General features: G+C 49.2%; 1 long non-coding RNA gene across 13 annotated transcripts in view; it reads right to left on the bottom strand.

Moving 5' to 3' along the window:
* The window catches only part of LOC133627975 (uncharacterized), an 85,023-nt gene that overhangs the window by 41,153 nt on the left and 16,985 nt on the right, over nucleotides 1-26,885 (bottom strand). For 9 of the 13 annotated variants that reach the window (XR_009820457.1, XR_009820458.1, XR_009820453.1 and 6 more), the window contains exons 4-7: nucleotides 19,658-19,894; nucleotides 18,699-18,963; nucleotides 8,402-8,638; nucleotides 7,445-7,709 (exon numbers count right to left, since the gene is read on the bottom strand). This is a non-coding gene — a long non-coding RNA (uncharacterized LOC133627975). The remainder of the gene's footprint in view (nucleotides 1-7,444; nucleotides 7,710-8,401; nucleotides 8,639-18,698; nucleotides 18,964-19,657; nucleotides 19,895-26,885) is intronic. The other 4 variants (XR_009820460.1, XR_009820456.1, XR_009820454.1 and 1 more) reach the window with 4 other exon arrangements.

Below are 26,885 nucleotides of genomic sequence, written 5' to 3' on the forward strand. Positions count from 1 at the left end.
CTCAGGGGAGGTTTAGGTTGGAGATGAGGAACAATTTCTTCCCCAAAGGGCTGTCCAAAGGGATCTCAAAGCCATGGAGCTGTGCTGAGGGACAGGGGCTCGTGGTGGCTGTGGCAGGGCTGGACTCAAGTACTTGTTGACTCTGTAGACCACAGGCCCAGGTTTTGTTGTGACAGTGACACCATCAGTGATGGGATGTTTGTTCCAACACCGTCCAGAACCTCAGTCACTGTGGAAGGGACCCCAGTGCCAGCCCCAAACACCTCAGAAAAGGCGTCTGTGGGATCCTGCTGCTGTTCCGCTGTTGTGGAGAATGTCACGACGCATCCAACCCCCTTCCTCTGCTCCCATAAGATGCTGTTGCCTCCTGTCACCTCCCACCACCTCATGGCATGTTGGGACTGGGTTTTACAGCTTCACACTGGGACAGATCCCCCATTAGAAGGTGACTGTATCCCAGTGACATGGAACAAACCTACAGGCACTGGGCACAAGCTCCTGGTTGCTGCTGGGCACGTGTGGGAGAGCAGAGGCCTGGAGCCACAGGCAGGAAATGCCCCAGTTGCTTCTCAGGGGTGAGAGACTTGACGGCTGGACTGGGAAACCCTCCATGGGCAAAAGGGCCAGCAGCACATGCCATCAGACAATACTAAACTGGGGGCAGTGGCTGACACACCAGAAGGCTGTGCTGCCACTCAACGAGACCCAGACAGGCTGCAGAGTTGGGCAGAGACACATCTAATGAAATTGAAGAAGGGCAAGTGTAGGGTCTTGCCTCTAGGAAAGAACAACCCCATGTGCCAGCACAGGCTGGGGAATGACCTCTCAAAGAGTCGTGCAGGGGAAAGGGAGCTGGGGGTGCAGGTGAGCAGCAGGATGAGCCTGAGCAGCAACGTGCCCTGATAGGCAAGAGGCCAATGGCACCCTGGGGTGGATTAGAAGGGCTGTGGGCAGTAGGTGCACAGAGGTTCTGCTGCCCCTCTGCTCTGCCTTTGTGAGACCACATCGGGGATACTGTGTCCAGATCTAGGCCCCTCAGTTGCAGGAGGACAGGGAGCTGCTGGAGAGAGTTCAGTACATGGTCACAGAGATGCTGGAGTGGAGCATCTGCCTTGTGCTGAAAGGGTCAGGCAGCTGGGCTCTGGAGCTTGGAAAAGAGGAGCCTGAGGGTTGACCTCATTCAAGCCGGAACATCAGAGGTTCCAAAGGGACACAAGGCAGAATTTGTTCCCTGCTGAGGTGAGGGAGCACTGGCAGGGGCTGCCCAGATGGGCTGTGGAGTCTCCTGCTCAGGAGACATCCCAAACCCAGCTGGATGAGTTCCTGTGTGCCCTACTCTGGGTGGTGCTGCTCTGGCAGAGGGGTTGCACTGGATGAGCTTTCCAGGTCCCTTCCAGCCCTTGAGACTCTGGGATTCTGTGATTTGGAGGTTTCAGAAAGCAGCATTCTGTACTGCAGCTGCAGATACAGAGGGGAGACACTCCAAATGTCTCAAGTTAGCTGACACCTGTATCCTGGATGTTTGAAGCAAGCTGAAGCTGAAGCAAGCCCAGGTGAAGCTGCAGCAATACTCAGAGCCCTGAGCCCGGGGTGGATGCTTGCCACGAAGTTTTCGCCTCTTGGCCTAAAAAAAACAGATTCCAAGTCTGAAAGCCAGACTCTAAGTCTGAAACACCCAGGCTCGAAGCCTGAAAAACCAGCTCCAAGCCTACTTCATGCGGCGATCAACCCAGGGTCCGATTCTCAGCTGGGTGGGAAGAAATCAGTCCTACTCAATGTGAGTGATAGCAGAAATCTTCTTCTTTATTGACAGCAGGCTCTAACTTATACACACAGCAGATTCAAAGCTAGCTCAGCAACAGCAGCTAATAGATTACATTCTTATGTTCATCCTACTTGCGGTTTCTGCCATAAGCAAGCTCCCTCACATCTTCCCATCTTGTTTTTCTCCAAAGTTGTTTTCCACCTTGAGCTGTTAGCTCGTTAGCTGAAAACAGCCCAACCTTGAAGGAGCAGAAAGCGGCCTGCTGTCTTCGCTGACTATGTGACAGCAACTACTTTAACCATGGCTCTGACTCTGGTCTTGATTGTGCATTAAATTCATATAACTAGAACTCAGATTGTTAGCAATCATCATAAACAAGTTAGAGGTAGTTTGGCTAAGGCTTGAATTTAGGCCTAGTGCATTGTTGGAGTGTTTTATGTTTATGTAATTATGTAACCTATTAACTTTGAAACTGGTAGGGCATGCTGAACTTGTGGAAACGATAAATGAAGCATGTAGAACATAATCTGCTGTTCCTAGGACTGTTATCTTGGATGAATACTTGTTTGTTAATTTATGACCATGTGTCTAGACAAAATGTAAGATTTATAGTTAAAAGAAATTACATGAAAGAGTACAATGTAATAATAAACCCTAAGAAAACTAGCAAACAGCACGTAGGTACGATGAAGCAATCATCTTCTGAAAAGTATATAAACCCTGTGAAAATCTCTGTTAAGGGGGGCTCTGACTTTGGACAGTAGTCCTCAGGTCCCTAGGGCCCTCAATAAAGCACCGCATGAAACGACCTCGGGTGTTTTGTATTTTCCTTCGGGAACGGGCAGCAAGATTGCCTTGCCCCATCAGGCCTAACATTATACCCCAGGATCCATGTCCATGCTCCCTTAACCATTCCTCCACAGATGCTCATTACGGTTGGTTTACTGATGGATCCTGCCGCGGGGTAGGAAATCACCGTAAGTGGGAAGCTGCTGTGTGGAGTCCCACACGACAAGTCGGTGAGGCCACCGATCCCCTCATCCAGATCACTAATAAAGGTGTTCAAGAGGAGTGCCCCCCGTCCTGAGCCCCGGGGACAGCACTTGTGACACCAACTGGATTGGACTCTGTTGACCATGACTCTTTGGGCTCAACCATGCTTCTGGCTCATCTTTATTTGCCGCCCACCAGCACTTGCCGGGTCCCTGTCCCACAGCTGCTCTCCAGCAGGTCACCCCCAGCCTGGGCTGGTGCTGGGCTTGTTCCTCCCCAGCTGCAGGCCCCTGCCCTTGCGTCTGGGGCCCCTCAGGGGGTTGCTCTTCACCCCTCAGCGTGGGCCCCACCAGAGAATCGGCAGCTGTGACATCACAGAGCCCGGCGCCACACTCAGTGCTGCCGCCTGCACCAGTGGCACTTGCTCAGCGAGTGGCAGACGCGGAGCTGCCCGGCGCTGCTGCAGCGGGAAACATGGAACTGATCGAGGTTTGCGTGCTGATCCTCGGGACTCTGATCTTGCTGCTGTCAGAGATGCCGCAGTGGAGTGAAAGTGAGTGGGACGACAGCGAGGAGCTGGATTGGAGCTGAGCAGGGGAGCGGGGGACAGGGCTGTGCTGGGTCTGGGTCCTGCTTTAGCTCTGGCTGGCTGAGGGTGCGCAGCAAAGCTGTTCACAGCATCACACAACGGTGAGGGTTGGAAGGGACCTTGAGAGATGATCTATTCCGGCCCCCCTTGCCAAAGCAGGTTCATGTCGATCAGAGGCCACAGGAACATGTCCAAGTGAGTTTTGAAGGTGACCCGAGCAGGAGCCTCCACAACCTCCCTGGGCAGCCTGGGCCGGGGCTCCCTCAGCACAACAGGGAAATAGGATTTGCTTATGTTTAAATGGAAACACCTCCTCAACTGCACAGGGGACACTTCCAGCAGCCACCACCGTACCCCTGCTACAAAAAGCTGCCCACACAAACGCACTGCAATGAAAAGAGAAGAAGAGCTTTTCTCTTTACCCACCCAGATTCTGCTGAGCTGGGGGAGCTCTGGGAAGGGGGAGCTGGGCCATAGGGACGTGGCATCAGGCGTCAGGATTCCCTGCAGCCCTGAGAGTGCAGCTCGGCAGCTCCTGTCAGCCCAGCTGAGCCCGCTGGGTGCTGCCTGCCCCATGCTTCTGCTCTCCCACAGGCTACCTGCTGTATGTGAGCTTGCTGACCTTCCACATGAGCTACATGTACAGCCCACTGGAGAATGAGCGCAGCATCCATCTCATCTGGGGCCTGCAGCTCCTGGGGCTGCCGCTGCTATATGCAGCCAACCAGATCCATCCTCTTGCCTTGGCTGTGGTGCTGATTCCAATGTGCATCAAGATCATCAATTACATCAGGTACCGGGCTTCTGCTGCCCAAAGGTGAGGACTGTCAGCACGCAGGCTCACTCCTGCTTGCCAGCCATTATCAGGCCTGGATGAGCTGTTGGATGGAGTCTGTGTCACACACCTGGGGCACGTTTGGTGGGGTCTGGGAAGAGGTTGTGTCCCTGTGTCCCTCGGACAGTGCAGGAGAGTGCCCTACTCCTGTTCAGGGCTGGCAGTCTCCCTCAGGAGCGATGAGCAGAGGCCGGAGGGACGTTCTCAGCTCCTCTAGCCGCCAGCTCTGACCCACTGCCCCGGCTGGGCGGGCACTGACTGGGGCCCTTCTGCTGGCAGGAGAGGGAGGAGCATTTGGGCTGAGCCGAGCCCCCGTCACCTGCTGACCCAGGAGGAATATCAAATGCACGGCGAGGTGGAGACACGCAGGGCACTCGAGGAGCTTCGAAAGTACTGCAAAAGCCCAGAGGTCAATGTCCAGACTATAATGAGACGCCTCCGCTCTCCAGAGAGGTAATGTTTCGTGGCCCTGTGCACAAGGGTGTTCGGCACTTCTGCTTCTGAAAGGCTGAGGTTGCTGTGCTGTCTCTTCTGGCTTTGCAGATGGGGAGAGGGGGGCCCAGAAGGTGGGGGGGGTGTGGAAGCCGGGCATGCCAGGGGGGAAGGGCAGATAGCGCCTGGTCCCGGCCCTGAAACGCTCCTCCCTGTGTGCCGGGGGCTGGCATGATGCTGGTTTGTGTTTTCTCCCAGCTTTGCTGCCTTTCTGCGTGGTGCCTCTCACCTCACTCGCTACGAGGTCATTCGCCATGAGCAGGAGTACGGCCGTACTTAGGAGCACTTAGGAGGAGCACTTAGGAGGAGAAATCCAAGCACAGCAATCAGGGGAGTGACCTGACCCACAGCCCCGCAGGAGACCGGCTGTGCTCAGCTGGCCCAGACCTCACCTCGCCACCGCTGGGGCTTTCGCTGCATGTTTGTTTCCCTTCCAGGCTTTACGCCTCTCTTGATGCTTTTTCCTGTCTGTTCAGGAGGCCCTGGTTCTCTGTTCTTTCATCCCTGTAGTTTGTTACAGACTGTTTGTAGTTTTAATAAAGATTTAGTTTGGTAGCTCATGAGACAATCTGTAATTCAATGAGTAGGACAAATAGTCCAAAAGACCAATGAAACCACAAGCAAAGAGGGGACTCTGAGCCCCGAGCAAACAACCAAATAAGGCAGTGGATGTTGGACCTTGGAGGAGGGGAGAGAGCAGAATAGCCTGAAGCTTTAATCTCTACTGGTTCCCCTCCCTGCTGAGGATCAATACCAACAGCGCAATCTGCCACTGTTGTAGCAGTGCAAGCTGTATTCAGTCAAAGATGTAGAGAATCTAGGTAATGCACGTGCAGAGCCCTACATGGGCAAAGTGGTACAACCAACAGGGTTGACTCAAAGCCACCCTTCCTTTGCTAGCTACTTCCTTCTATGCTGCTTCTGCCCCTGTGATCACCCAGGGCCCAACTGAGTACCTTGCAGCATCTGTTTCTGATAAGTGGAAGTAGCTTGCCAGCTGCATTAACTTGTCCCTACCATCTTTATTCAGGCTGGCTGGTCCAAGCCACATTTGTGCTTTCAGTTCCCCCCTTTTTCTTTTTGGACCAGCCAGCCTTCAGCAACACATTTCAAAATTAAAGGTACATGAAGAAAACAGAACTATTTTTACCCATGGCCATGAGTTTCCAACAAAAGGTCAATAACAGCTACATGACTGAACAATACAACACAGAAATCCATAAACTCAAAATGAACGTAATCTGATGTGTGTTGCTAGGAGCGACGCACACTGGTGAGAAGGGATGAGTTCTCTGTGCTTCCACTGAGGTTTGTTTTCTGAATGTAGTTTTGGACTTTTCTTCCACTTCTTTCGCATGCTGATCTGTGAGCAGGAAATATCTCTTCATCTGTAGAAAACACACCAGTTTGGCTTTCAAGTTTCCATTGGCCGTCTTGTTAAGTTCTTCAGTTCTTTTAATATGATACAGGTAGCTGGAGGAATTTACAGCAGCATATGTGGTGCCACAGTTGAGAGGGTTTACATTTTAACAGGGTGATGGATTGAGGGTGGATCAATTGGTTCTTTCCTCAAGACTGTTTTTTCCGTTGCTCTTACAGTCATTAAGTCCTTTGGCTTGATGTGGCTTGATCCATTTTGCCCGAATCCACCGGGGACCTTGATCTGTAACGACACAAGCGCAGCCTGTTCCCCACGTTAACAGATCTGCAGGCCCTTGCCACTCTCCAGGAGTGGGATTCTTATACCAGACTTTAGATTTGACCTTCCTTGGAGGTCTTCATGACCAGCCTGGACATGTTCCTATGCAACCTGATCTAAGTGAACCTGCTTCTGCAAGGTGTTTGGACTAGATAATCTCTAAAAGTCCCTTCCTTCCATTGTGTGATTCTCTACTTTAACAGTCTCACATGTGAGAATCTCCTGGAAGGAAAGAAACATCTGCCTTGAATCTTCCCTATTCAAGCACATCAGAATCTCTGCCCAACCATGTCTCGCCGCATTGCTCGGTACCCACGCTCTTACCTCAGCCCTCACTGCAGCTTGGAATATTCTGCACATGCAACTCAGAAGCCTCCAAACCCCACTTCAGAGCACACACCCAGGAGAAGAATGAGCTCCCAGTGGAGGAGCTGTGGCTCATATACCCCTGGTCACACCTGGCATTTAGCACCCACACTTGAGCAGGGCAGGGGTGAGCTCTGAACTTTGAACTTGCTGTCCCTCTTTTGTATTTGTTTGGGATTTTTTATCCATTTCCTCACTCTCCTCGTTTTTAAAACCTTCTTTTTACATTTGCTTTACATTTTCTTTCTTTGATACCTTTCAAATATTCCTTCTCTCAGTGTACTCATTGCTTTGACTTTCTCTGAAAACATTTTAGACTCCAGAAAGGCAGCAGAAAAGGAGCAAGGCAGAAAGGCAGCAGAAAAGGAGCAAGGCAGAAAGGTATTACAAAATGAGCAAGGCAGAAAGGTAGGAGAAAAAGAACAAGGCAGAAAGGCAGGAGAAAAGGAACAAGGCAGAGAGGTATTAGAAAATGAGGAAGGCAGAAAGGCAGCAGAAAAGGAGCAAGGCAGAAAGGCAGCAGAAAAGGAGCAAGGCAGAAAGGCAGGAGAAGGGGAGAAAAATTGAAGTAAAGGAGAAAAGCAGAAAAGGAGAAAAACTGAAAAGCAGAAGAATACGAGAAATGCAAAAATAAAGTAGAGCAGGCGTGATAAGCCTTGAGATGAAAGAGGATCCCCATCCCAGGGATGGGGGAGTGGGACCTACCATTGGCTGCCCAGGGTTCTTCAGGGCTCTCCCAGCAGACAGTCACTGCGGCCGCTTCTCCTGGGGCACAGGACGACGGCGGCTGCTCAGCCAGACGGCCGCTTCCCCGGCAGCTGCCACACGGGTCTCATCCCGGAGAAGGGCTCTTGGTGCAGGAGGCAGCACTCCAGCGGGCTGGCCACTCGGCAGAGGAGGAAAGCAGCAGCTCCTGAACGCCCTGGGCTCTCTTCAATATCCAGGCTGGAAACGGGAAAGATGGACCCTGCTGAAACAAAGAGAGAGACGGCGAGTTCAGCGGGAATGCAGGAAGGAAACTGGATGCCCAGGGGGCCTCGAGGAAAGTGCAGCAGCAGAAGCAATGGGCACAGGGGGCTTGGAAAGAGAGGCTGGAGAACAGAGGCACCGAGACAAGGAGGATGCAAAGACGGCACCTTTTCAGAACACGGGCAGGGATAACGACACGGCAGCCAACGGGGCCGGGGAAGACAGTCAAAGAAGCAAGGCTCCTAAGGCAGGCCAAGACACAGCCACCAACACACCCAGCAAAGACAGTACAACGAGGGTGAGAAAGAACATTTTAAGAGGCAGGGAGTTTCGCAAAATAAAGCCAAAGAAACAGGGAGAGCCAACTACAACAATGCAGCTGAGCAGAGAGCCTTCAGAAAGCCAGGCTGCCAAGGACAGTCGCAGCACAGAATCCAGCAGGGCAGCATGGCAGCCTGAGAGAGAGAGAGAGGGAGAGAAAACACACTTCCAAAGCGACAGGGAGCAAGGAGATTAAGAGGGAAAAGAATAAAGAAAGGCTGAAGAAGAAACACTCAGGGTAGGGAGAGGACAAGAGTGACTGAGAGGCAGAGAACAAAAAGGAGGGAGCGTGTAGGGCAGCAGGTGAAGAAAAGCCATGTGAGAGAAACACAACGAGACAGAAGCAAGAGGACACGGGGACGTTGCCAGTACCTGCTGCGCCGTCGCTGAGCTCAGGGGCCGCCCGTCCCTCGGAGCCGGGCACAGGGGGCTCCTGCAGAGAAGCGCCGAGGCTCAGGAAGCTGCCGCCGCTCATGCCGCGTCCCGCAGCGCCTTTCCCTCCTCCGTGCTCTGTGCTGCCGGGGACTGGCTCTGCCACCGCTCGCCCCCAGACAAGGGCGGACAAAAGCCCGGGTGATGGGCAAAAGCAGACATACAGGAAGGAAAGGCCTGAGAAAGTTAGAAAGACACGATTCACTGTAGACTAACACCATGATAAGAAAGCTCAGCTCACTGGAGCTCGAACTGCTCGTTAGTAAGGGCCTTGAAGACCCAATTGTCCAGATAACAGTAACTAACATTGTCAACCCAGCATCTTTCCTTAGTGGACTTACAGGGGAACCACTGACTCACGATTGCCTGGAAACCATTGAAGCAGTCTACTCCAGCTGACCAGAGCTGAAGGAACAACTGCTGGAGGATGCTGAGGACACACGGTATACAGCTTCATCAAAAGTGGACAGCGCAACGCAGGGTACGCAGTGACCACTACAGACAAGGTAATAGAGTCTGGGGCCCTCGCCTCAGGCACCTCTGCACAAAAGGCTGTAATAATAGCTTTAACTCGAGCATTAGAGCTTGCTAAAGACAGGAAGATTCCAAATATGCCTTTGGAGTGGTTGACGCCCATGGAGCGATCTGGAGAGAAAGAGGACTCTTATCCACCCAAGGGAAGCACATAAAACATGCAGAGGAAATTCTCAAACTCTTAGAAGCTGTACAGTTACCAAAGCAAGTAGCGATTATGCACTGCAAAGCTCACCACAAGGGAACAAGTGCACAAGAGGCAGGCGATTCCATGGCAGACCGGGAAGCAAAGAGAGCAGCTGAAAAAGGCACAGCAGAGATACAGTCTGTGATTCCAGGTGGAAAAATCCCAATCAACCAGCTTCCTAACTGTCTGAAAGAAGACCAGAAATTGATTCAGGATTTAGGGGGAGAAACAGAGGAAAATGGTTGGGCTACAACACCACAAGGGAAAGTAGTGATGCCTAGTACATGACTTTGGGCTAGAATCATGGCTGAACACAGAAAGTCTCACTGGGGAGTCGAAGCCCCGTGTAAGTATCTGAGCAAACACATTGTTGCCTGTAACTTGTACACAACCATCAAACAAGTAACACAAGAATGTGAGATTTATTTACAGAATAACCCACAGGGAAGCTGGAAAATGGAGCCAGGGCAGATAGGGAAGGGTAATTTCCCTGGACAGTGGTGGCAAATTGACTTTTCACAACTTCCAAGAAAAGGGGGTTTCCGATATCTACTTGTACTAACTGATACCTTTTCAGGATGGCCAGAAGCATTCCCTTGCCGAACAAACAAGGCTAGAGAGGTAACTAAGGCTTTACTGCATGAGGTAATACCAAGATTTGGGGTCCCAGCAGTAATATCCTCAGACAGAGGCCCTCATTTTGTGGCCAAAATGACCCAACAAATTAGTGGGGTTCTGGGGATAGACTGGCAGTCGCACACTCCCTACAGACCCCAAGCAAGTGGCCAGGTGGAGAAGATGAAGCACCTTCCTAAATTACAGACTGTAAAAGTGGGCCAAGAAGCTGGACCAGCCTGGCCTCAGTCACTACCTCTAGCCTTGCTGCAAGTAAGAACCAAACCAAGGGCTAAGGAGGGATTCAGTCCCTTTGAAATACTGTACGGAAGACCCTATTCAGTCCAAGCAGGAACATCAACACAAGTTGGTGCCGAGGTGTTAACTGACTATGGAATAAGCTTACAAAAACAACTCAGAAAAGTAGAAAAACTGGTTTTAGGGACCCGTGCTCATGGCCTGTACATAACATAGAACCAGGTGATTATGTAGATGTCAGATCTCTGTCAGACTCAGCCCTGGAGCTGAAATGGGAAGGACCATTCCAGGTTCTGTTGACGACACACACAGCTGTTAAGATACAGCAACAGACATCATGGATACACCATACCAGAGTAAAGAAAGCTCACAAGCAGTGTTGGGAGGTAACAGAGACTGGACCCTTAAGACTCCGACCCCGGCAAAAGTCCTCACAATCTTAAGAGCAGACCTTTAAAATTATTAATGAAGAGTTTGAGCTGTTAATATGTTTTAGTATCTTCTCCCTCGCTTGCAACAGAGAGCCTAAGGACTGGCCTTGGAATCATGCTCAGAAGAGCCATACTGTGATGAAGGGAAAGGTGGATCCAAGAACAAGGCTGGCTACGGTGGTTTCTCACGGGAATGAGGTATACCAGGAAAGTCAGTGGCCCAGAGGTAATGGGGACGAGATGACCCGGTTATGGGCAAAAATGGGGAATGAGATAACAGTGGGATGCCAAGCGTATCACCAGGATGATGAGACGGTGATTTTGGGGGAAACTATGATTCGTATAAGGATGATGACATCTTCAAATGAACTTGGAGAAGCGTGCCTAGAGAGACCCGAGTGCTGGTTTAATTTTAAGCGAACTGAACCAGCCCTGGTCACCTGCTGATGGCAAGGATTGGAAGGTCGGGCACTGCACGATAAAGTCAAAATTGACCTGAGGTTAGAGCTAAAGACCTTTGAGATTGGGCCATACATGATCAAGAATATAGGTCAATAACAAATGTCGTTTAACCCAGAGTGGTCCCTTAAACGTGTTGAAATGCTAATGAGCATCAATGTTTCTGACATTCAGCCAGCATGCTCTCCCTTCGTGAAAACATCATTTGAGGGCTGGACAACTTGGCTGCAGAAACAACCTGGCTACGCAGGTCCGGCACTTGCCCCTCGCGGCGTCGAGAAGTGGCAAGTTGGTTTGGTATTTGTTATTGGTTTTGTGATTTTTGTTTGTATTGTTATAGTGTTTGTGTTTGCTGCTATGTTGTTTGCTGCTATTTTGTTTCGTGAATACTTGAAATGATGTCGTTTAAAACTTTTAAGGCGTTAGTTCAGTCTAATAGTAAAATCCCAGGAAACACCCCATTAGGATGTTTGCTGGGAAGATGGAGGAGTGCTGGATTTTATCAAGATTTGAATAAGGGTAAAATGATAGATTATTGTAATCACTGGTGGCCTCTGTATGAATCAGAGGGAGGACCTGCGTGGCCCCTGAATGGTACTGTTGATCTGGATGTTATATCACCTTTAATGCAGTATTTACGAGACAATGAGAAATGGGATGAGATCCCGTATTTGGATCTGTTTTATTATTTGGGACGGAAATTAGATTGGCAGAGGGAGTGTGGAATTTTGGTTTTAGAAACTAAAGAATTGGGGTGTAGCAAATGTAAGAAAAGAACTATATGTGTTAAATGTATAGCAGAATTCTCTAGGCAGGAAGAGGACTTGTTGTTGTTGGTTGCTCCCAATGCTCGAGGTCCCACTGCTTCGTCTAATTTGCAACAACGGGTAGAAAGGGAAGAAATCAGTGAAGAGGATGAAGATGAGAAGGATGAAGAGAATGAGGGAATGACGGAATCCCCAAGTTCCCCGAGGGTTCCCCAAGTCTCAGTCACCCTCCGTCCCCAAACTCCCTCCCCTGCAGCTCATCGAAATATACAGAGAACCCCTCTTGCAGAACATACCAGACAAGGTAGAAGGAATCAGGGAGAGCCTCAGCTAATAGCTCCCTTACGGGAAGCAATGGGACCCCAAGGAGGAAAGGAGTGGCTCCACTGATAACCCACTTTTTGATTCAAGGAATTTTACAGGAATGTGAATCTGAATATAACACTCCTATTTTTCCTGTAAGTAAGCCTAATGGTAAATATAGGCTAGTGCAAGATTTAAGGGCCATAAATGAAATTGTAAAGGACATTCACCCAGTGGTTGCTAACCCTTACACTCTGTTAACATCTGTGTCGGAAAGGTTTAAATGGTTTACAGTAACTGATTTGAAAGATGCCTTCTTCTGCATCCCGCTGGCATTACCAAGTAGGAAGTATTTGAATGGGAACATCCAAATTCGGGAAGGAAGAAACAACTGACATGGACACGGCTTCCGCAGGGTTTCAAAAACAGCCCCACTACTTTCGGAAATCAATTAGCCAAAGAGTTGGAGGAATGGAAGACCGAACAGGTAAGAGAATCTCCATTCTCTGATGTGATTTTGCAGTATGTGGATGATATTCTGTTGGCAACTGAGGAAAAGGAAGTTTGCCTGAAGCTTACAATTGCCTTACTGAATATGCTGGGACAAGCAGGATATCGAGTATCTAAGGAAAAGGCCCAGCTCCTCAAAGAGAGTGTTCTTTATTTGGGATGTGAATTGGTGCAAGGTCAGAGACGATTGGGCACAAACAGAATTGAGGCAATATGTGCCATACCCCTTCCAAGGAATCATCAGGAACTGAGATCATTTTTAGGAATGGTTGGTTGGTGTAGGCTGTGGATTCTAAATTTTGGATTGTTAGCCAAACCCTTGTATGAGGCTTTGAAGGAGCCCCAATTGGAATGGAGTCCACAAAGGAAAAGAGCCTTTCAGGAGCTAAAACAAGCTCTGAAAGAAGCGCCTGCCTTAGGGTTGCCAGACTTAAATAAGGATTTTCAGCTTTATGTAAATGAAAGGCAGAATCTGGCTCTGGGAGTGTTGACCCAGAAAATAGGGTCATGGAAACGCCCAGTGGGATATTTTTCAAAACAACTGGACAATGTTAGTGCTGGTTGGCCGTCATGCTTGAGGGCAGTTACGGCCACAGTGATCCTCATACAGGAAGCCCGAAAACTGACTTTGGGAAGGAAAATGGAGGTCTTTGTGCCCCATATGGTCTTGGCTGTCCTGGAACAAAAGGGGGGTCACTGGTTATCATCCAGCAGAATGTTGCAATATCAAGCTATATTAAGAGAACAAGATGATGTGGAACTTAAGATAACTAACCATATCAACCCAGCAGAATTTCTTCGCAGCAAACAGGAAGAAGGGGAGCTGGTTCATGACTGTGTAGAAACAATTGAACAGGTGTATGCGAACCGAGCAGACCTAAAGGACACACCGTTAGAAGATTCAGACTGGGATCTCTTTACCGACGGGTCCAGCTTTGTGGAAAATGGAACCAGGTATGCGGGATATGCGGTGGTCACAGCTGCACAAGTGACTGAAGCAAAGGCTTTAGCCCCTGGGACATCTGCTCAAAAGGCAGAGATAACTGGACTTACCAGGGCATTGATTTTGAGTACCGGAAAAAAGGTAAATGTATGGACTGACTCGAAATATGCCTTTGGAGTTGTACATGTTCACGGTGCCTTGTGGAAGGAACGGGGACTGTTAAACTCACAAGGGACTATGATAAAACATAGATCGGAAGTTCTCGCCCTGTTGGATGCGGTACATAAACCAGAAAAGGCAGCAGTAATGCACATCAGGGGACATCGTAAAGAAGAAGGAAAGATATATCGAGGGAATGAACTAGCAGACATCACTGCTAAAGAAGCTGCTCGACAGGTTTGGACTCAGATGGCTTTAATACCAACCAAGGTGAGCCCTGTTTCTTGTTATATGACTCAAGAACCGAGCTGTTCTGCCGATGATGAGAAATTGGCGACATATCTGAAGGCCCAGAAGAATGCAATTGGATGGTATGTAATGACAACGGGACAAGTGGTGGCGCCCAAAAATGTTATGAAGTCCATATTAGAGACTGAACACAAGAAATGCCATTGGGGAGCGGAGGTGTTGGTAAAATTTTTGAAAAAGGAAATAATTTCCAACCAAATGTTAACGCTGGCGAAAAGGGTGAATGCCATGTGCCCAGTTTGTTTAAAGAATAATCCTATTGTAAGGAAACAGGTGCAGTTGGGAAAATTACAAATAGGACCAGAGCCTGGAGATTATTGGCAGGTCGACTTTTCAGAACTTCCAAGGGCTCAGGGACTTAAATACCTGTTGGTGTATGTGTGCACCTTTTCGGGGTGGCCAGAAGCCTTCCCTTGTAGAACAAACCAAGCGAAGGAAGTGCTGAAAACTTTGTTGAAAGAAATAATACCTAGATGTGGAGTACCACTGGGATTATCATCAGATAGAGGCCCACATTTTGTGGCAGGGATAGTTCAGGAGGTGGCTAGGACGTTAGACATTACCTGGAATTTACACACTCCGTGGAGACCCCAGTCTAGTGGTCAAGTAGAAAGGATGAACCAAACATTGAAAAATCAGATCAAAAAGATATGTCAGGAGGCCAAACTTCAGTGGCCCCAAGCTTTGCCGTTAGCGTTACTTAGGATTAAGATAAAGCCTAGGGAAAGGATAGGAGTAAGTCCGTACGAGATACTGTACGGCAAGCCTTATCATGCCACTGTGTTAAAAGGAGACACGCATGTATTGGGAGACCAGGTGATTTTTAACTATGTTATGTCACCCAACAGAGTTCTCAATGCCTTACGGGGTGCCCTTCAATGGAATCGGCCGCTCCCGCTGGAAAATCCAGTGCATGATATTCAACCGGGAGATCAGGTCTATGTGAAGAATTGGTTCACAGACCCACTGAGAGAGACATGGGACGGTCCCCATCAGGTGATCCTGACAACTTTCACAGCTGTGAAGGTAGCAGGAACCGACGCCTGGATTCACTACACTCGAGTCAAGAAGGTTCCAACCAAATGGGAAACCCAAGTAGTATCCCCAACTCGAATGATATTCTGAGCAAAACCGCATTTCTGATTATTGTGATATTAGTATTGTTGAAATTTGTACCTGTTGATGGGTTTGTACTTGTGACTATTACAGAACCGGTGGTTGCTGTCATGGAGGGGATGGATGTAAACCTGACCTGTGGAGTTACGAACGACCAGGGAGCTGGAGCTGAGGAGATGATTGTGATTTGGACACAAGGATCAAAACGATTAATGCAAGTATTGTCACTGTTTGGAATAGGGATATACAGGAAAGAGAGATCACCTTACCATTGACTAATTTAACGTTAGGAGAAGCAGGAGTATACATGTGTTTGGTGTTAATTCGGGAAAATTTTGATTATAAGCGAATAGAATTGAGAGTAGTACCTTGGTCCCCGATTCAGGAGGGAGTAGAAGTAATACCAAAAATAGCTTCAATGGATGTGTGGGATGGCCCACCCTTGAGGATAAACTGCACTTTTACTTCACAAAGAGAATGTGAAGCCCCGGTTCAAGTTAAATGGTGGAAAATGGGACCTCAAGGATTGTGGGACAGGATCGAGGAAGGAATCAGTTGGTGGAATGTGGGGAACAGAGGGATAGGATGGCTGAATTATACTCAACCTCTGTTGGGTAAGGTGGATGGACAATATCTATGTGTAGTTGTATGTGGACCCTACTCTAATTATGGAAAAAGAAATGTGCAGGGCCGACCTCATTTGAATCAAGGAATTAGGGCCACACAAGGGGTGTATCAGGCCAACGAAGGGAAAATAGTTATTTTAACATGTAAAGTGAATCCTAGAATGAGTTTTTCAGATTTTGGGTGGTGGTTTGGAGATAGCAGTATACAGCCTGGAAGGAAATATCGGATAGAGAAGAGGTTAGGCGGCACCACAGAATTAATAATAAGTGATGTGCAGTCAGATGATGAAGGGATGTATTGGTGTTGGATAGCCAAAGATGCGTGGTGGGCCCACTCTAGGATGTTAGTATCATTAATTAGAGGCAAATATAGCCGAAGGAGAATACGGGATCTAGGAAATGGGACAATAAACTTCCATCGAGATGAAGGACAGGAAAACTTAGTGGTTGGGTTGATTAGAGATTTTGGAATGGTTCAGAATGTATCTAAGATTACAGCATGTTTGCCACTACCTCAGGCTGCAGGTGAACCTATACCCTGGGGAATTATTCCAATAACAACCATGCCAGAAACCTCTGTTAATTTTACTTGGAATTGCAGGCAAGTATCAATAAAGTATGAAGAGTGGACAAATGGGTGTTTAATAAAGGGGGATTTAACGGAAAAGGAGTGTAGATCATTGCCGGGGTATTATAGATGGGTTAGAACAGGTCCTTATGGGAGAGGTGGCAATATTAAAGGTCGCTGTACAGTAGATGGTACTATTCCAATAATTGGATATTGGTGTAGTAGCACAAGAATAAAAGTTGAAAAGATTAGGAATGAAGAGATCTGCCAGAATGTTACACGACAACAATCTTTGGAAGATGAATGGGACATAGTATGGGGACCTGGTTTGTTGGAATCATATAGTTACCTAGGTCCAGTAACCTAAATAACATTGGGAGTTCCCACATTATGCCCATTTCGGAGACAATCTAAATTAGAAACGAGGATAGCTCGGAAGAAAAGGGAAATAGGTGATGATATCAAGGTAGAAGATGAGTGGCATGAACCAAGTGATGGAGTAAAATTTGGCTGGGCTTTAGAGTCTTTGTTTGCACAGGTTGCATCCTACTGTAATAGGGAAATGTTGTATAAGCTACTGGGCCAGACTGAAAGATTAGCAGCAGCCACCAAGAAAGGGTTTAAGGATATGAATTTGCAGCTACAGGCAACGAGCAGAATGACTTTGCAGAATAGAATGGCCTTAGACATGTTGCTGCTGCGGGAACATGGGGTCTGTGGTTACCTGAGCAAAAGAATTGATCACTGCTGTATCCATATTCCAAACATGACAATCGAAGTAGAAAAAGATATTTTACAATTGGAGAAGGTTGAAACCGAAGCCAAAGAAATTGAAGAAGCAGCTCAACATAATTGGATAGGAGCAATATTTGATTCATTGGGGCTCCAGGTCTCTGGGTGGATTTCCTCAGTCATCCAATATGTAATTATGTTTGTTATACTATTGATGATAATTTATATAGTTTACAAGTGTATTTTAGGAACCATTACCAGAGAAAAGCTCAACACCCGCAGATTAATGAATGCGATGACCAGAAATGGAACTGGAAATGGGTCTCCTCCTCCATCATATAAGGAAACCACTACTTGAGACACGGACAATAGAGACAGATGATGTTGAGCATCCTTGCAAGATAGAAGAATGCTCAAAAGGGGGGACTTGTTAGCATTACTGTATATGGAAAGTTAGAAGTAGTTAGGCTAAGGTCTGTATCGAGGCCTAGTGAGCAGTGTGGGATGTTGATGTAACCTAGCAGTCTAGGGAACTAGTGGGGCATGCTGAGCTTGTGCATTCTTGCTTAAACAAGCAAAGAGATTAGTGAAGCATGCGGAACGCCAAATCTTGCCTTTCTCAAAGAAATCGTTATCTCGAATGCTGACTCGTTTGTTATCTATAGAATTTATGACTGTGCATTTAGACAAGCATGTAAGAATTAGAGTCTCAAGTAACTGCATGAAAGAGCACAATATAATCATAAATTTTAGGAAAGCTGGTAAACAGCACGTGGACCTGATGAAGTAATCATTTTTGAAAAGTATATAAACTCTGTGAAATTTTCTGTTAAGGGGGGCTCTGACTTTGGACACTAGTTCTCAAGTCCCTAGGGCCCTCAATAAAGCACCGCATGAAACGACTTCAGTTGTTTTGTGTTTTCCTTCGGGAACGGGCAACACACCCAGGAGAACAATGAGCTCCCAGTGGAACAACTGTGGCTCATATACCCCTGGTCACACCTGGCATTTAGCACCCACACTTGAGCAGGGCAGGGGTGAGCTCTGAACTTTGAACTTGCTGTCCCTCTTTTGTATTTGTTTGGGGTTTTTTATCCATTTCCTCACAATCCTTGTTTTTAAAACCTTCTTTTTACATTTGCTTTACATTTTCTTTCTTTGATGCCTTTCAAATATTCCTTCTCTCAGTGTACTCATTCCTTTGACTTTCTCTGAAAACATTTTAGACTCAAGAAAGGCAGCAGAAAAGGAGCAAGGCAGAAAGGCAGCAGAAAAGGAGCAAGCAGAAAGGCAGCAGAAAAGGAGCAAGGCAGGAAGGCAGCAGAAAAGGAGCAAGGCAGGAAGGCAGCAGAAAAGGAGCAAGGCAGGAAGGCAGCAGAAAAGGAGCAAGCAGAAAGGCAGCAGAAAAGGAGCAAGCAGAAAGGCAGCAGAAAAGGAGCAAGGCAGGAAGGCAGCAGAAAAGGAGCAAGGCAGGAAGGCAGCAGAAAAGTGGCAAGGCAGAAAGGAAGCAGAAAAGTGGCAAGGCAGAAAGGCAGCAGAAAAGAAACAAGGCAGAAAGGCAGGAGAAGGGGAGAAAAGTTGAAGTAAAGGAGAAAAGCAGAAAAGGAGAAAAACTGAAAAGCAGAAGAATAGGAGAAATGCAAAAGTAAAGTAGAGCCTGTGTTATCAGCCTTGTGATGAAAGAGGATCCCCATCCCAGGGATTGGGGAGTGGGACCTACCATTGGCTGCCCAGGGTTCTTCAGGGCTCTCCCAGCAGACAGTCACTGCGGCCGCTTCTCCTGGGGCACAGGACGACGGCGGCTGCTCAGCCAGACGGCCGCTTCCCCGGCAGCTGCCACACGGGTCTCATCCCGGAGAAGGGCTCTTGGTGCAGGAGGCAGCACTCCAGCGGGCTGGCCACACGGCAGAGGAGGAAAGCAGCAGCTCCTGAACGCCCTGGGCTGTCTTCAATATCCAGGCTGGAAACGGGAAAGATGGACCCTGCTGAAACAAAGAGAGAGACGGCGAGTTCAGCGGGAATGCAGGAAGGAAACTGGATGCCCAGGGGGCCTCGAGGAAAGTGCAGCAGCAGTAGCAATGGGCACAGGGGGCTTGGAAAGAGAGGCTGGAGAACAGAGGCACCGAGACAAGGAGGATGCAAAGACGGCACCTTTTCAGAACACGGGCAGGGATAACGACAAGGCAGCCAACGGGGCCGGGGAAGACAGTCAAAGAAGCAAGGCTCCTAAGGCAGGCCAAGACACAGCCACCAACACACCCAGCAAAGACATTACAACGAGGGTGAGAAAGAACATTTTAAGAGGCAGGGAGTTTCGCAAAATAAAGCCAAAGAAACAGGGAGAGCCAACTACAGCAACGCAGCTGAGCAGAGAGCCTTCAGAAAGCCAGCTGCCGAGGACAGTCGCTGCAGCACAGAACCCAGCAGGGCAGCATGGCAGCCTGAGAGAGAGAGAGAGGGAGAGAAAACACACTTCCAAAGCGACAGGGAGCGAGGAGATTAAAAGGGAAAAGAATAAAGAAAGGCTGAAGAAGAAACACTCAGGGTAGGGAGAGGACAAGAGTGACTGAGAGGCAGAGAACAAAAAGGAGGGAGCGTGTAGGGCAGCAGGTGAAGGAAAGCCATGTGAGAGAAACACAACGAGACAGAAGCAAGAGGACGCGGGGACGTTGCCAGTACCTGCTGCGCCGTCGCTGAGCTCAGGGGCCGCCCGTCCCTCGGAGCCGGGCACAGGGGGCTCCTGCAGAGAAGCGCCGAGGCTCAGGAAGCTGCCGCCGCTCATGCCGCGTCCCGCAGCGCCTTTCCCTCCTCCGTGCTCTGTGCTGCCGGGGACTGGCTCTGCCACCGCTCGCCCCCAGACAAGGGCGAACAAAAGCCCGGCTGATGGGCAAAAGCAGACATACAGGAAGGAAAGGCCTGAGAAAGTTAGAAAGACACAATTCACTGTAGACTAACACCATGATAAGAAAGCTCAGCTCACTGGAGCTCGAACTGCTCGTTAGTAAGGGCCTTGAAGACCCAATTGTCCAGATAACAGTAACTAACATTGTCAACCCAGCATCTTTCCTTAGTGGACTTACAGGGGAACCACTGACTCACGATTGCCTGGAAACCATTGAAGCAGTCTACTCCAGCTGACCAGAGCTGAAGGAACAACTGCTGGAGGATGCTGAGGACACATGGTATATAGCTTCATCAAAAATGGACAAAAAAGGACCCTTTAGGGGCCAAACACAGAGAGACTGGTGTATTGGGGACAGGATTGGAGGTCCTAAAGGGAGTTGATTCAGAAATACTAATGAACAGATTGGCCACTGCAAACAGTGATCTGATAAGGTTACAAGCAGCTTTGCAATATTCTCTGTCAGCATTAGGAACTAACAAGTGGCTTTTATCAAAAGGGTTACCAAGGTGGGAAAAAGTGGAAAAGCAATTCGGTACGGTCCAGACAACGGTACGGACAATGTCTCTTTGGCCCTCAGTTGCATACAGGCGCAATTATGGATGCAGTCGGTAGCCGCCCTAATTATACGAGAGGGTGGTGAAGGCAGTTTCCCCACTGAAATCCGGAAGGTGGTTTGGAACAGTGCCACAGACATAGAGAAGGAGCTTCAATCTTGGGGGACTCTGCTAAATGTTACCTATGACCCCATCACTGACACGGGCACGGCATTTGTGTTGACTAACGTGGGCACCGATAGCGCACGCCAAGTGGCAAGCTGTAAATTTGGAGACTTGCATTACTCGAAAGCAACAAGGACTCGTCTGTGAAAATAGCACACTCGATGCCCAAGACATCTGCCTCGACACCGAGCAAAGCACCTGTCACTTGGAGATCCATCCGCATGCTGACCAGAAGACTGTAATTGTATATATTGGCCAAGGTTGGGTGTGTTTAAGGACTGCTTGCACATCTCTAGTAGTAGATAAGATAATCATGGAGAGTAAGAATCATTCTCATTTCTGGATTTGTAACCCTGTTCAGATTGTTGGGTGTGACTTTTCTTGTTTGGCACCGGTCGTATCTGACCAACTGATAAAATCAAATTATCCAATGCTTCCCAAATTATCACCTGTACCTATTGCAATGACTCTTACGCTGGTGACACAACTAAAGAAACATCAGGATTTGATCAAAATTTTAAACGAGGTCCAACAAAAAAAAACAAAAAAAAGGAGGAAAGACCCCGCTAACAGTTCACTATGACACCGGGGGAATAACCAGGGTACCGAAACGAGTAAGAGAAGACACAAACAAGCATTGTTGGGATGTGCTGTTTGGATGGTCCCCCACTGTGACTGGCATCCTAAATAAGATGTGTCACCCCATTATAGGCCTTTTCATACTAATCTCAGTTAGCTTTGTTTTCTCTGCTGAGCTGCTTATTTGGAATTGGAGAAGGCAACGACAACTAACAATTTTGTCTTCCATGTCTAGTGCCCATGAAAATGCGTTAAAAGGTGAGCTACAAGTGAATCGCTTTCCAATTCCCCTTCCAGAGGTACAAATGCATTTGGCAAATGAATTTGCCCATATTAAAGGACAGCGGGGAACTGATGGGCAAAAGCAGACATACAGAAGGGAAAGGCCTGAGAAAGTTAGAAAGACGCAATTGACTGTAAACTAACACCATGATAAGAAACCTCAGCTTGCTGGAATTCAAAGTGCTCCTTAGTAAAGGCCTTGAAGGCCCTGAATGCTGATAACTAAGAAGCTGGTGTGCAGACAGCTGCAGATAAGAAGGACTTGGAACGTGAAAAACAGACTCGTTTGCAGCCTGCTCCGTGGCATGGAAATGTACCAGAGACACTGCGCAAGCGTAAACTGGAAGAGGACTTATTACAGCGGGAAGCGGGGATAGGTGACGCCTATGGAACAGGCGCTTATGCCATCTTCCTGACGCCTACCACAGGAGTAGAAAAGGACCGAGGCAGAAAGGGAGCAGAAAAGGAGCAAGATAGAAAGACAGTAAAAAAGGAACAAGGCAGAAAGGCAGCAGAAGAGGAACAAGGCAGAAAGGCAGGAGAAAGGGAGAAAGGGAGAAAGACAGTAAAAAAGGAACAAGGCAGAAAGGCAGCAGAAAAGGAACAAGGCAGAAAGGCAGTAGAAAAGGAACAAGGCGGAGTAGCAAAAGCATCAATTACATTATGTACTGGGCTTCATCAGCCCCAGCTGGACCTCAACCAGCCCCCTGCAACAGGCCAGTGACCAACAGAGGCCCGTGAGGATGTGGAGAGGCTGGGGCAGAGCGTGACCCGCGGGACTGAGGGGAGGGTGATGGCCCTGGGAAGGGACATGGCTGCTGGGGGCTGTTGTGTTGTCCTCCAGAACTTGTCAGTGTCATGACCTGCAAACACCAAAGGTACTGGGCTGAGGTGGATGGAGAAGGGGCTGAAGGACAGAGCCCAGGGGGTGGAGATCAGTGGCAAAGAGTGGGGCTGAAGGCCTGTGGCCAGTGGAGTTCCACAGGGATGGGTTCTGGGGCCAGTCTGATTCAACATCTTCATCAAGGAACTAGCTGAGGGGACAGAGGGACCCTCAGCAAGTTTCCTGATGGCACTGTTAGCAATCATCATAAACAAGTTAGAGATAGTTTGGCTAAGGCTTGAATTTAGGCCTAGTGCATTGTTGGAGTGTTTTATGTTTATGTAATTATGTAACCTATTAACTTTGAAACTGGTAGGGCATGCTGAACTTGTGGAAACGATAAATGAAGCATGTAGAGCATAATCTGCTGTTCCTAGGACTGTTATCTTGGATGAATACTTGTTTGTTAATTTATGACCATGTGTCTAGACAAAATGTAAGATTTATAGTTAAAAGAAATTACATGAAAGTGTACAATGTAATAATAAACCCTAAGAAAACTAGCAAACAGCACGTAGGTACGATGAAGCAATCATCTTCTGAAAAGTATATAAACCCTGTGAAAATCTCTGTTAAGGGGGGCTCTGACTTTGGACAGTAGTCCTCAGGTCCCTAGGGCCCTCAATAAAGCACCGCATGAAACGACCTCGGTTGTTTTGTGTTTTCCTTCGGGAACGGGCAGCAAGATTGCCTTGCCCCATCAGGCCTAACATTATACCCCGGGATCCATGTCCATGCTCCCTTAACCATTCCTCCACAGATGCTCATTACGGTTGTTTTACTGATGGATCCTGCCGCGGGGTAGGAAATCACCGTAAGTGGGAAGCTGCTGTGTGGAGTCCCACACGACAAGTCGGTGAGGCCACCGATTCCCTCATCCAGATCACTAACAAAGGTGTTCAAGAGGAGTGCCCCCCGTCCTGAGCCCCGGGGACAGCACTTGTGACACCAACTGGATTGGCCTCTGTTGACCATGACTCTTTGGGCTCAACCACGCTTCTGGCTCATCTTTATTTGCCGCCCACCAGCACTTGCCGGGTCCCTGTCCCACAGCTGCTCTCCAGCAGGTCACCCCCAGCCTGGGCTGATACTGGGCTTGTTCCTCCCCAGCTGCAGGCCCCTGCCCTTGCGCCTGGGGCCCCTCAGGGGGTTGCTCTTCACCCCCCAGCATGGGCCCCACCAGAGAATCGGCAGCTGTGACATCACAGAGCCCGGCGCCACACTCAGTGCTGCCGCCTGCACCAGTGGCACTTGCTCAGCGAGTGGCAGACGCGGAGCTGCCCGGCGCTGCTGCAGCGGGAAACATGGAACTGATCGAGGTTTGCGTGCTGATCCTCGGGACTCTGATCTTGCTGCTGTCACAGATGCCGCAGTGGAGCGAAAGTGAGTGGGACGACAGCGAGGAGCTGGATTGGAGCTGAGCAGGGGAGCGGGGGACGGGGCTGTGCTGGGTCTGGGTCCTGCTTTAGCTCTGGCTGGCTGAGGGTGCGCAGCAAAGCTGTTCACAGCATCACACAACGGTGAGGGTTGGAAGGGACCTTGATCTATTCCGGCCCCCCTTGCCAAAGCAGGTTCATGTCGATCAGAGGCCACAGGAACATGTCCAAGTGAGTTTTGAAGGTGACCCGAGCAGGAGCCTCCACAACCTCCCTGGGCAGCCTGGGCCGGGGCTCCCTCAGCACAACAGGGAAATAGGATTTGCTTATGTTTAAATGGAAACACCTCCTCAGCTGCACAGGGGACACTTCCAGCAGCCACCACCGTACCCCTGCTACAAAAAGCAGTCCACACAAACCCACTGCAATGAAAAGAGAAGAGCTTTTCTCTTTACCCACCCAGATTCTGCTGAGCTGGGGGAGCTCTGGGAAGGGGGAGCAGGGCCATAGGGACGTGGCATCAGGCATCAGGATTCCCTGCAGCCCTGAGAGTGCAGCTCGGCAGCTCCTGTCAGCCCAGCTGAGCCCGCTGGGTGCTGCCTGCCCCATGCTTCTGCTCTCCCACAGGCTACCTGCTGATTGTGAGCTTGCTGACCTTCCACATGGGCTACATGTACGGCCCACTGAAGAAAAAACGCAGCATCCATCTCATCTGGGGCCTGCAGCTCCTGGGGCTGCCGCTGCTATATGCAGCCAACCAGATCCATCCTGTTGCCTTGGCTGTGGTGCTGATTCCAGTGTGCATCAAGATCATCAATTACATCAGGTACCGGGCTTCTGCTGCCCACAGGTGAAGACTGTCAGCACCCAGGCTCCTGCTTGCCAGCCATTATCAGGCCTGGATGAGCTGTTGGGTGGAGTCTGTGTCACACACCTGGGGCACGTTTGGTGGGGTCTGGTAAGAGGTTGTGTTCCTGTGTCCCTGGGACAGTGCAGGAGAGTGTCGTACTCCTGCTCAGGACTGGCAGTCTCCCTCAGGAGCGATGAGCAGAGGCCAGAGGGACGTTCTCAGCTCCTCTAGCCGCCAGCTCTGACCCACTGCCCCGGCTGGGTGGGCACTGACTGGGGCCCTTCTGCTGGCAGGAGAGGGAGGAGCATTTGGGCTCAGCCGAGCCCCTGTCACATGCTGACCCAAGAGGAATATCAAATGAAGGGCGAGGTGGAGACACGCAGGGCACTCGAGGAGCTTCGAAAGTACTGCCAAAGCCCAGAGGTCAATGTCCAGACTATAATGAGACGCCTCCGCTCTCCAGAGAGGTAACGTTTCGTGGCCCTGTGCACAAGGGTGTTCGGCACTTCTGCTTCTGAAAGGCTGAGGTTGCTGTGCTGTCCCTTCTGGCTTTGCAGATGGGGAGAGGGGGGCCCAGAAGGTGGGGGGTGTGTGGAAGCTGGGTTTGCCAGGGGGGAAGGGCAGATACTGCTTGGTCCCGGCCCTGAAACGCTCCTCCCTGTGTGCCGGGGCCTGGCATGACGCAGTTTGTGTCTTCTCCCAGCTTTGCTGCCTTTCTGCGTGGTGCCTCTCACCTCTCTCGCAATGAGGTCATTCGCCATGAGCAGGAGTACGGCCGTGGCAGCAGCTTCCCTGAGGAGCAGCACTTAGGAGGAGAAATCCAACCACAGCAGTCAGGGGAGTGACCTGACCCAGAGCCCTGCAGGAGACCGGCTGTGCTCAGCTGGCCCAGACCTCACCTCGCCACTGCTGGGGCTTTCGCTGCATGTTTGTTTCCATTCCAGGTTTCACTCCCCTGTTGATGCTTTTTCCTGACTGTTCAGGAGCTCCTGGTTCTCCGTTCTTTCATCCCTGTAGTTTGTTACAGACTGTAGTTTTAATAAAGATTTGGTTTGGTAGCTCATGAGACAATCTGTAATTCAATGAGTAGGACAAATAGTCCAAAAGACCAATGAAACCACAAGCAAAGAGGGGACTCTGAGCCCCGAGCAAACAACCAAATAAGGCAGTGGATGTTGGACCTTGGAGGAGGGGAGAGAGCAGAATAGCCTGAAGCTTTAATCTCTACTGGTTCCCCTCCCTGCTGAGGATCAATACCAACAGCGCAATCTGCCACTGTTGGAGCAGTGCAAGCTATATTCAGTCAAAGATGTAGAGAATCTAGGTAATGCACGTGCAGAGCCGTACACGGGCAAAATAGTACAACCAACAGGGCTGACTCAAAGCCACCCTTCCTTTGCTAGCTACTTCCTTCTATGCTGCTTCTGCCCCTGTGATCACCCAGGGCCCAACTGAGTACCTTGCAGCATCTGTTTCTGATAAGTGGAAGTAGCTTGCCAGCTGCATTAACTTGTCCCTACCATCTTTATTCAGGCTGGCTGGTCCAAGCCACATTTGTGCTTTCAGTTCCCCCCTTTTTCTTTTTGGACCAGCCAGCCTTCAGCAACACATTTCAAAATTAAAGGTACATGAAGAAAACAGAACTATTTTTACCCATGGCCATGAGTTTACAACAAAAGGTCAAGAACAGCTACCTGACTGAACAATGCAACACAGAAATCCATAAACTCAAAATGAACGTAATCTGATGTGTGTTGCTAGGAGCGACGCACACTGGTGAGAAGGGATGAGTTCTCTGTGCTTCCACTGAGGTTTGTTTTCTGAATGTAGTTTTGGACTTTTCTTCCACTTCTTTCGCATGCTGATCTGTGAGCAGGAAATATCTCTTCATCTGTAGAAAACACACCAGTTTTGCTTTCAAGTTTCCATTGGCCGTCTTGTTAAGTTCTTCAGTTCTTTTAATATGATACAGGTAGCTGGAGGAATTTACAGCAGCATATGTGGTGCCACAGTTGAGAGGGTTTACATTTTAACAGGGTGATGGATTGAGGGTGGATCAATTGGTTCTTTCCTCAAGATTGTTTTTTCCATTGCTCTTACAGTCATTAAGTCCTTTGGCTTGATGTGGCTTGATCCATTTTGCCCGAATCCACCGGGGACCTTGATCTGTAATGACACAAGCACAGCCTGTTCCCCACGTTAACAGATCTGCAGGCCCTTGCCACTCTCCAGGAGTGGGATTCTTATACCAGACTTTAGATTTGACCTTCCTTGGAGGTCTTCATGACCAGCCTGGACATGTTCCTATGCAAC

The sequence above is a fragment of the Colius striatus genome, chromosome 26 (assembly GCF_028858725.1).
Source record: "Colius striatus isolate bColStr4 chromosome 26, bColStr4.1.hap1, whole genome shotgun sequence".
Classification (NCBI taxonomy): Eukaryota; Metazoa; Chordata; class Aves; order Coliiformes; family Coliidae; genus Colius; species Colius striatus.